The following is an 11,386-nucleotide window of genomic DNA, read 5'->3' on the forward strand; positions in this document are numbered from 1 at the left end:
ATGGAAAAAAGAACACATTGACACCGGTGTGTCAGACCCACCATACTTGCTCCGGACACTGCGAGAGGGCTGTACAAGCAATGATCACACGCACGGCACAGCGGACACGCCAGGAGCCGCGGTGTTGGCCGTCGAATGGCGCTAGCTGCGCAGCATTTGTGCACCGCCGCCGTCAGTGTCAGCCAGTTTGCCGTGGCATACGGAGCTCCATCGCAGTCTTTAACACTGGTAGCATGCCGCGACAGCGTGGACGTGAACCGTATGTGCAGTTGATGGACTTTGAGCGAGGGCATACAGTGGGCATGTGGGAGGCCGGGTGGACGTACCGCCGAATTGCTCAACACGTGGGGCGTGAGGTCTCCACAGTACATCGATGTTGTCGCCAGTGGTCGGCGGAAGGTGCACGTGCCCGTCGACCTGGGACCGGACCGCAGCGACGCACGGATGCACGCCAAGACCGTAGGATCCTACGCAGTGCCGTAGGGGACCGCACCGCCACTTCCCAGCAAATTAGGGACACTGTTGCTCCTGGGGTATCGGCGAGGACCATTCGCAACCGTCTCCATGAAGCTGGGCTACGGTCCCGCACACCGTTAGGCCGTCTTCCGCTCACGCCCCAACATCGTGCAGCCCGCCTCCAGTGGTGTCGCGACAGGCGTGAATGGAGGGACGAATGGAGACGTGTCGTCTTCAGCGATGAGAGTCGCTTCTGCTTTGGTGCCAATGATGGTCGTATGCGTGTTTGGCGCCGTGCAGGTGAGCGCCACAATCAGGACTGCATATGACCGAGGCACACAGGGCCAACACCCGGCATCATGGTGTGGGGAGCGATCTCCTACACTGGCCGTACACCACTGGTGATCGTCGAGGGGACACTGAATAGTGCACGGTACATCCAAACCGTCATCGAACCCATCGTTCTACCATTCCTAGACCGGCAAGGGAACTTGCCGTTCCAACAGGACAATGCACGTCCGCATGTATCCCGTGCCACCCAACGTGCTCTAGAAGGTGTAAGTCAATTTCCAGGAGTGTATTAAGAGAGGATGGAGCTCACAGGGACGCCAACCAACAATTATTCTTCGTTAGCGAATGCAACGGGAAAAGGGGATTGTGGAGGGGGAGAAGTGACAGGTACACGATGTACTCACCACCACACACAATAAGGGGGGTTGTGGAGTACACGAGGGGCGTTTGAAAAGTCCGTACAAAGTCCGAGAGATGGCACCACTGGCGCGTATCGAGGTCATGTTTACTTAGTAGCATCTTTGGAAAGAACGCACACCAATTTTCAACCGTATTGGTCTATTTCTTTGTGTCTGGCATTCGTGTGAATCAAGGAAGTCGAGTGATTGTCAAAAAATGGACGAAGAAAAATTTCGTGTGGTGGTTAAACATTACTTTATGAAAGGCAAAACGCCTCAGAAGACTAAAGAGAAGCTTGATAAACATTACGGTGACTCTGCACCTTCGAATAGAACGGTTTATAAGGGGTTTGCAATCTTTCGGAGTGGCCATATGGACACAAGTGATGCTGAACGTTCTGGACGCCCTGTGGAAGTTACGACTCCAGGAATCATTGATAAAATCCATTACATGGTGATGGATGACAGAAGAGTTAAGGTGCGTGAGATTGCTAGTGCTGTGGGCATCTCGCATGAACGGGTGCACTATATTTTGCATAAACATTTGGACATGAGAAAGCTATCCGCAAGATGGGTTCCGCGATTGCTCACACTTGACCAAAAACGGAATCGTGTGAAGTGTTGCAAGGATGGTTTGCAGCTGTTCAGGAAGAATCCGCAGGACTTCTGCACCAAGAAAGGCGAAGACCAGTCCTTCGGCCGGAAAGGCTATGGCAACTGTCTTCTGGGATTCGCAAGGGATAATCCTCATCTACTATCTGGAAAATCGTTATTGGACCGTTTGAAAACTGAGCTGCTAGAAAAACGCCGGCGATTGGACAGCAAAAAAGTCCTTTTCCATCACGACAATGCACCAGCATACACCTCAGCAGTTGTGATCGCAGAATTAATGGAAATACGATTCCAACTCGTTTCACATTCCCCCCCCCCCCCCTATTCTCCAGACTTTGGCTCCGTCAGACTATTATTTGTTCCCCAATTTGAAGAAATGGCTGGCAGGATGAAGATTTTATTCAAACGAGGAGGTGATTGCAGCAACTAATAGCTATTTTGCAAGCTTGGACAATTCCTATTATTCGGAAGGGAGCAACAAATTAGAACAGCGTTGGACAAGGTGTATAAGTCTAAAAGGAGACTATGTCGAAACTAAAAAATGTTTACCCCAAACACGTAAGTAGTGTTTATTTTTGCATGGACTTTTCAAATGTCCCACGTAGATTCATACACAGTGGTCAAATGAAATGATACGAAACGTCGTTAACACCCAAATTTGCATATGCTGCTTTGGGATAACGTAGTGAGACATCTAGGGATACGAATGTAGTGTCGTCACCTGCTGCGAAAAAGTTCATAGCTGTGCCCTCAGCAGGCAAGATAATGCTCACCGTCGTTTTCGACATCCGAGGTCCGATACTCATCCAGTTCCTCGAGCACGGAAAAAAAGATTAACAGTGACGTGTACTGTGATACACTCCGTAACCTATGCAGCAAACGGCCTGGGCTGCTCACGGATGGGATGTTTCGTTCCACGACGATGCGCGTCCACACGTCCCTGAGATGACGCAAAACGCGACAGCGAAGTTCAAGTGGGAGCAGCTTGACAATACGCCCTGGGACTTCCATATCTTTGGTTCGCTAAAAAAAAAAAAAAAAAAAAATAAATCTCAATGTGAAGCGCGTCAACTCGGAAGACGAACTGAAGGATGTACAGTGTGTTAACTGGAAGACAGCAGAGTTGTGAGGGAAGAGGAGAAAGCAAGCATTGGCCGGCGAGGGGAGAAGAGCCGTTGGAGGGGGACAAGGCACGCCTACCAGTTGCAGTGCTGGCACTACAAATTGCGCGTCATGCTTACACGAAAGCAGACGAAAGGCTTGGAAGTAAAACTCGCTTTAAATGTTGTTCGTAAACGAAACTGAAATCGTCATATATATATATATATATATATATATATATATACTCCTGGAAATTGAAATAAGAACACCGTGAATTCATTGTTCCAGGAAGGGGAATCTTTATTGACACATTCCTGGGGTCAGATACATCACATGATCACACTGACAGAACCACAGGCACATAGACACAGGCAACAGAGCATGCACAATGTCGGCACTAGTACAGTGTATATCCACCTTTCGCAGCAATGCAGGCTGCTATTCTCCCATGGAGACGATCGTAGAGATGATGGATGTAGTCCTGTGGAACGGCTTGCCATGCCATTTCCACCTGGCGCCTCAGCTGGACCAGCGTTCGTGCTGGACGTGCAGACCGCGTGAGACGACGCTTCATCCAGTCCCAAACATGCTCAATGGGGGACAGATCCAGAGATCTTGCTGGCCAGGGTAGTTGACTTACACCTTCTAGAGCACGTTGGGTGGCACGGGATACATGCGGACGTGCATTGTCCTGTTGGAACAGCAAGTTCCCTTGCCGGTCTAGGAATGGTAGAACGATGGGTTCGATGACGGTTCAGTGTCCCCTCGACGATCACCAGTGGTGTACGGCCAGTGTAGGAGATCGCTCCCCACACCATGATGCCGGGTGTTGGCCCTGTGTGCCTCGGTCGTATGCAGTCCTGATTGTGGCGCTCACCTGCACGGCGCCAAACACGCATACGACCATCATTGGCACCAAGGCAGAAGCGACTCTCATCGCTGAAGACGACACGTCTCCATTCGTCCCTCTATTCACGCCTGTCGCGACACCACTGGAGGCGGGCTGCACGATGTTGGGGCGTGAGCGGAAGACGGCCTAACGGTGTGCGGGACCGTAGCCCAGCTTCATGGAGACGGTTGCGAATGGTCCTCGCCGATACCCCAGGAGCAACAGTGCCTCTAATTTGCTGGGAAGTGGCGGTGCGGTCCCCTACGGCACTGCGTAGGATCCTACGGTCTTGGCGTGCATCCGTGCGTCGCTGCGGTCCGGTCCCAGGTCGACGGGCACGTGCACCTTCCGCCGACCACTGGCGACAACATCGATGTACTGTGGAGACCTCACGCCCCACGTGTTGAGCAATTCGGCGGTACGTCCACCCGGCTTCCCGCATGCCCACTATACGCCCTCTCTCAAAGTCCGTCAACTGCACATACGGTTCACGTCCACGCTGTCGCGGCATGCTACCAGTGTTAAAGACTGCGATGGAGCTCCGTATGCCACGGCAAACTGGCTGACACTGACGGCGGCGGTGCACAAATGCTGCGCAGCTAGCGCCATTCGACGGCCAACACCGCGGTTCCTGGTGTGTCCGCTGTGCCGTGCGTGTGATCATTGCTTGTACAGCCCTCTCGCAGTGTCCGGAGCAAGTGTGGTGGGTCTGACACACCGGTGTCAATGTGTTCTTTTTTCCATTTCCAGGAGTGTATATATATATAAATGAATGTATGTATGTATGTTTGTCTACTATGCGCTCGCCCATGTAGTGACACCAAGGACACACTCTTCACGTAAGTCACCCTTCCTCTGCCAACATTTATTAAACGTTAATTTATTATCGATCCACGATTCATCGAGATATATTATTTCTCTGCCTGCTTCCCTGAAGTTCTTCATGTCAACAATGAAACGAGATCGCCAGTGCACAATGTCTGGACGTTCTAACAACACATTCCTCTTGTTTTCCACCTTACGCCATATGAATCCCATAGACAAAAGTACTTTTTTCAGCGAGACAATACTCCACTTCCAGCCTATTTTGTCGTGCAAAAATGGAAGCAGTGTTCGCAGGCTCGGCACAATCTTACGCATTGAATAAAATTCCGCTATCGTGTCGCGAATGACACGCTGGTTGAAATCATCGATCATTACTTCGATTTCTCCACTTCTTTTCCTAAGTTAAAAGAGAGAGAAAGATTTATAAGTAAATGCCTTCTGGACTGCATGTATTTTTTTAAAAAATTTGGAAATGTACTGTAGTATGAATGTGTTTCGAAATAATACAGTAACCAGTGGTGTTTCCATACAAAGCAATACAGTAGCAAGGAAAAATGAAATATAACGTAATTTGGACGAAATAGGGGGTTCCTTCACAGTGATCGCGAACAAAATATCTGAAATGGAAATTCACCTTTTCTTGCCAGGCGTTTGTGGTGATACGCCAGGATGATTCTTGGAAAACTGTTTGAATCTTCCAATGCTACGCATGCTTTGTCCTGTGTATGTAGCAGCTCTCACTGAAGATTTGTAAATGGGGTGACGCAATTTTTTCTGCTCCCTTTCCCTTTCGCAGCATTCAATCACACGCAATATAATTTTGCGAGCATCGCTACGTAATACTGGTTTCCTTCTAACCGTAGGCCTACCGGTAGGGGTTGTTGACGACTCCCGAGATGGACCAGCAACTGCCTCTTCACTCATTTTGATAACGTTCAGCACAACTGCACAATAAAAACACGCAGAACAGTACAGCGAAAACAATAACGAAGCAGACGACAATGGCTACTTTGTACAACACAGTCAGCTACGTAATGTTGGCAGCAGTCGAAACTGCGTGCCTACCGAAGCCTCCCGACGTTTACCGACTTCTACCGAGGGAGAGGTCTGCCATCTAAAAGTTTACACACTGTAATGGAGGATCGGCTCCGATCTGAGGCACAGGAATTCCGGGAACAGGGAATCATTCGGATCGTGAAGCAGTGGGTACGGATCAAAAGACTGTGGGCCGAGTTGGCTGTGTAGACCAGGAAGGCGGTGATCGATGTCTGGTGTAGCAGGCAGCTGGCAAGTGGCGGTCCTCGCCGGCGGCGGTGCGTGCCGGGGTGCGTGTGGCCCCTTCTGTGCCGCCTCTCCAGGCGCCGCTGAGTCCGCGCTGCGCCGTGTCAAGGACTGCCGACGTACAATGGCCGTGCCCCCACCCTCCAGACACCGGGTCACGCACCGCCCGACACGTGCTAGTGCAGGGGCCTCCCGCGCTGTGGAGGAAGCTGCGGAAGTGAATCAGCCACACCGCCTCTAGCGTCGATAATTGCGTTCACAAGTTTCTCCAGGTATGTCATATCCAACCGAACGCACTCGTCACATCGCGTACACCTACCTTACACTGGTAATGTTCATTGCTAAATTTTACCTAACATTGCAAAGAGTCCCAGACGTACTCTACGGGATTACGTGCCTCCACTTCCAAGTATGATGGAGAAGGATAAATGTACCAATCTGAGGTAACGCAACCAGGTTTTGAAAGGTCCGAGTTGAAAGTTATAATCACATTCCTTCTGACACCTCTGACAGTGGTACTGTTTTTGTAAGGTTTGTAGGGTGGTAGTATGGACCACAATAAGAACAAAATGTCTAGTAAACATGGACTCTAAAATGCATACCTTAAGAGCTGTGAGCAGTTGTTCACGTCGCTACTGCCAAACACATTTCTTCTACTGGTCAATTGCCACTAGCTCTTAAGGTACACTGAGGGAAGTGGGAAGTGGGCAGACTCGAAATCGGGACCTTTGCCTTTCGCGGACAAGTGGCACTACCATCTGAGCTACCCAAGTACGACTCACGCCCCGTCCTCACAGCTTTACTTCCGCCAGTACTTCGTTTCCTGCTTTCCAAACTTCACAGGAGCTCTCCTGTTCGCGCGGGACTGCTACGGTCGCAGGTTCGAATCCTGCCTCGGGCATGGATGTGTGTGATGTCCTTAGGTTAGTTAAGTTTAAGTAGTTCTAAGTTCTAGGGGACTAATGACCACAGAAGTTAAGTCCCATAGTGCTCAGAGCCATTTGAACCATTTTTTTTCTCCTGTTCGCACGAGGTACTGGCGGAAGTAAAGCTGTGAGGACGGGACATGAGTCGTGCTTGGGTAGCTCATATGGTAGAGCACTTGCCCGCGAAAGGCAAAGGTCCCGAGTTCGGGTCTCGGTCCGGCACACAGTTTTAATCTGCCAGGAAGTTTCATATCAGAGCACACTCCGTTGCAGAGTGAAAATCTCATTATGGTTATGCTTGCTTGTAAATCTAAGGAAGCCTGTATGTTTCGGTCATTTCCGCCTACGTTTGGAAACGGCTAGACTGTCTGACTTTTCTTTTTTTGGTGGAAAGTGTTTCCCTCCGTTTTGCTTTACTGAACTTCCTCTGATTCACGAACACGTCTGATTCGTTGTTGGCAGCACTTATCGTCAGGATTTAGCCGGGTGGAACGTGGATCTGCTTAAAAAAAAAGGGGGGGGGGGGGGGGAAGAACTTACCCGGTGCAACTAGGACTCGTGATCTGAGGGTTCCGTACAAACTTATGTATGCAGACAGAGCATCCATCCTGGGAATAGAATCACTATTTTTGGCTGTTTTCGAGCATCTTTATATGTGACATACTTTTCAATCTGATATGACTAAACGTTCCTAAGAAAATGTGTCTTAACGGAAGCACGGACAGACAGACAGTCGGATTACAAAAAAAATTTTTTTTCAAGTGAGATAATTATAAACTAACAATTTTCAGATTTTTCCTTTGGTTGTAAAGTGCCAAATATCATGATTCTATCCGTGACCGAGAAGAAAGTCGTACAACAAATGACAAAGGAATTTTTTTGGTGAGAGTGTAAGAATTACAAATTAACAGTTTTCGTATTTTTTTCTCTTTATCTTTAATACTGTGAGAGATTGCTGCGTGACAATTTTTTTGCTGAGTGAGTTTTCAGTATCTAAATATGAGATATAAATAGCCGTATCTTTGCACTTCATGAACTTAGAAGCAAAAATTTTTTACAGGACCAAGGGACTATAGACCCTAGTAAGTTACACAAATTTCAACGTGATACCTCTTCCTGCTGCTGAGAAAAAAGTGGCTTGATAGACGGACAGATTGGCAATCGGACAACAAATGACAAAAAAATATTTTTCAGGTGATGTAATTCCAAATTAACAATTTTGGGATTTTTTCCCTTTACTTTTCCTGTGAAAACTTGCTGCTTGACGAATTGCACGATTCTAGTTTAACGGAAAGTAGCTTGTACGTTTTCCTGAGTGAGTTTCCGAGTACCGAAATTTGTGACATAAGTATCCGCATGTCATGGTTGCATTGAGTTACAAGCTTACGTTTACTACATCGCCAAGGAACTATAGACCTTTATATGTGACATACTTTTCAATCTGATATGACCAAACGTTCCTAAGAAAATGTGTCTTAACGGAAGCACGGACAGACAGACAGTCGGATTACAAAAAAAAATTTTTTTCAAGTGAGATAATTATAAACTAACAATTTTCAGATTTTTCCTTTGGTTGTAAAGTGCCAAATATCATGATTCTACGCCAAAGGGAAATACGCTACACATTTTGATGAGACAGTTTTCGAGTATAAAAATATGACATAAATGGCTGTATCTTTTGACCACATTGGTTTAGAAGCTTCAATTTTTTTACACCGCCAAGGGACCGTAATCCTTAGTATGTGGGTTAATGTCAATTTGACGCATCTACCAGTTCCCAAGAAAAAGGTGTTTTTAACAGTGGGACAGACATACAGACGGACCACACAGTCATTCTATAAAGTTTCGTTTCTACCGATTAAGGTACGAAATCGTAAAAACATAGAATTCCGTGTCGTTTAGCGACACTTTGCTGTTATGACTCATTATTCTTCATAATGTGGCTAGAAAGTTTAGAAACTGACACATGGAATGATATGAAAGGGCTTAGTTAATTGTTTGCTCGGAGTGGGTCATGGCTCCCATGAAACTCGCCTTGCAACCGCGCCTGCTTGCTGACGCACTGTTTGGGCGGAAAGGGCTAAGGAGACCTCGCTAAACGTCTGAATTTAACGCCGCTTTCGACCTGAGGAATCGCGCCAATGGCTCGCCGGAAAAAGAGCCGTTAATTAATGTGAGTGTGGCTATTCACGAGCCACTAACGCGATGCGACTTATCACCCGCCATTCCCCTTGCTCCCCTCTGCCCGTTGTGTATTCTGCCATTAACGTAATGGAATTAGTCTCTAGTGGTGGGGGCTCTGGGACGCCGGTTCAGCACTCACCTGAGGCAAATTCCATCACAAGAATTAACTGAACGAGCATGTGAGCAGCGCAAATTGCTAGTGAGGGGAGGGGGGGGAGGGGGGGGGGGCTGCGATATACGAGAGCTCGTTATTTGGGGCAGTGTTTCACTTTACTGCGCCTCTAATGGAGTTATAAGAATATTGCGTTGCGGGAAGGAAACGTTATTCCATTTTATAACCGCTTAATCCATTTACACGAAATGGCTAGATGGTCGGAACAGAAAAAGCTACAGTTACGATATGTGGATGAAATTCCTAGAATGTGGGGTTAGATAGTTTGCCAGCGATCTAATATTCCCAACGACCTTGTACGCTCGGTCTTTACTTCATATTAATAGTGTGAGTCAAACGAAGCTATTTGGTTCTAGAGACCTTTTTAAGTTTCAAACGTGAATTATATATGCAGAGGTGCTAGACCAATACTGTTGGAGAGCCTCTGTAATGGTGTTCCACTTTAGGGGGAATTCCAAGTGGGCTGAGACGTGAATGGGAATTTAGATTGAGGACGGAGGCGTACTAGCGTACTTGGTGTAGTTGTGGAAAGCCACTGTGCCAGGGTGACGTAGAGGTTAGCGCATCTGTCTAGTGAGCAGAAGACCAGGGTTCGAATCCCGGCCTTGGTACAAATTTTCATTCGTCGCTTCAGTCGGCATGTGCACATTATAGTACGAGTACTTTTGATACAGCCAGCATGTCTCGCCAGGTAATTAACAACACCAGTGAGTAAAAGTATTGTAACTAAATGACATTCAAGAATAGTTGGTACAAAGAATTTGAAAGGGTCCTGTAGCCACCTTTCATTAGTCCGGTAGCCCATTTTCACTAGCATTTCTCTTTCCTTCTTTCTCTTTTCTCATAATTATCATAGTGGTGTGATTGAATGAATGTGGTTGTGTGTCACGTTGCTAGACGGTGGCGTAGTCTGCTGCAGAAAGTCTGCGATAATCGTACAGATTCAGCAGCAGTTGTACAGAAGAGCCAACTCTTGTAGTGGCCAAGTAGGCAAAGAGGTTTTCGCTACTTGTGAGAAATCCACCTGCGTTAGATTGGTGGCGAAAATGGCATCTTTGGGTTTTCCGGGCCACGCGGAGCGTGGAAGAGGCTGGAGAAGAAGCGGGAGGCAGTCTGCCGCCGGTACGGGAAGCGTCCACAGCTGTGCCCCAGCCGAAGAAGGGTGACAGACTGACCGCATGGCGCGTTGTTACTTGGCGAGGGGAGAGCTGTTAGCTTCTGGTCTCACTTTTCAACTCTGAAAGATTGCTTTGCCTTGTCGCAGCAAGGAATGCGAAACTTCGGCAGATTTTTCTTTTTGTAAATTTCTATAGCAGACTTGGATCCACCGGAAGAGTGCCACACAAAGGTGTCGATAAGAAGTGCGCACTCGCATCTGTATGAATGTCTGTTTGCCTTCAGCTGTGCCTGTATGAGCTTTCATTTTTCTAAATATTAATAGCTTTGCCTTCTCGTAAATTTGCCTTGCTTTATGTATCTTTCGTCCGTGGGGAGCCGACCACGTGGTTGAACATTAAAGATTTGTTGGGCTACCGTCATCACTAACTGTCCGGTCTCATGTTTGTGTAAGTAGGCCAATTTGTAAAATTTTTTGTGGGGAGCATGGGGGCTATGTAAGTAGGCTGTTTAGATTTTTATATTGGTAACGCCACGTAGCGCTCTGTATGAAAATCACTGGCTGTGCTGTGTGCAGTATGTGGCTAGTTTGCATTGTTGTCTGCCATTGTAGTGTTGGGCAGCGGCAGCTGGATGTGAACAGCGCGTAGCGTTGCGCAGTTGGAGGTGAGCCGCCAGCAGTGGTGGATGTGGGGAGAGAGATGGCGGAGTTTTGTAATTTGTCATGAACTGCTATATATATTATGACTATTAAGGTAAATACATTGTTTGTTCTCTATTAATATCTTTCATTTGCTAACTATCCCTATCAGTAGTTAGTGCCTTCTGTAGTTTGAATCTTTTATTTAGCTGGCAATAGTGGCGCTCGCTGTATTGCAGTAGTTCGAGTAATGAAGATTTTTGTGAGGTAAGTTATTTGTGAAAGGTATAGTTTAATGTTAGTCAGGGCCATTCTTTTGTAGGGATTTTTGAAAGTCAGATTGCGTTGCGCTAAATAATATTGTGTGTCAGGTTAAGCACAGTCGTGTATAAATTGTTCTAAGGGGACGTTTCATTTGTTTTAAAGAACGTTAACTGTTCATGATTGTGTGATGTGATATTGTTGCAACTTGGCCACGGTACCTAGAAATTGCGT

The 11,386-nt window shown here is 47.3% G+C and overlaps 1 non-coding gene across 1 annotated transcript; it reads left to right on the forward strand.

Moving 5' to 3' along the window:
- The first annotated feature begins 9,674 nt into the window (after window positions 1-9,674).
- Trnat-agu (transfer RNA threonine (anticodon AGU)) lies at window positions 9,675-9,746 on the forward strand. The gene has a single exon. It is a non-coding gene; the product is annotated as a tRNA-Thr (tRNA).
- Window positions 9,747-11,386: the final 1,640 nt, after the last annotated feature.

This window comes from Schistocerca cancellata, chromosome 2, assembly GCF_023864275.1.
Source record: "Schistocerca cancellata isolate TAMUIC-IGC-003103 chromosome 2, iqSchCanc2.1, whole genome shotgun sequence".
Taxonomy (NCBI): domain Eukaryota; kingdom Metazoa; phylum Arthropoda; class Insecta; order Orthoptera; family Acrididae; genus Schistocerca; species Schistocerca cancellata.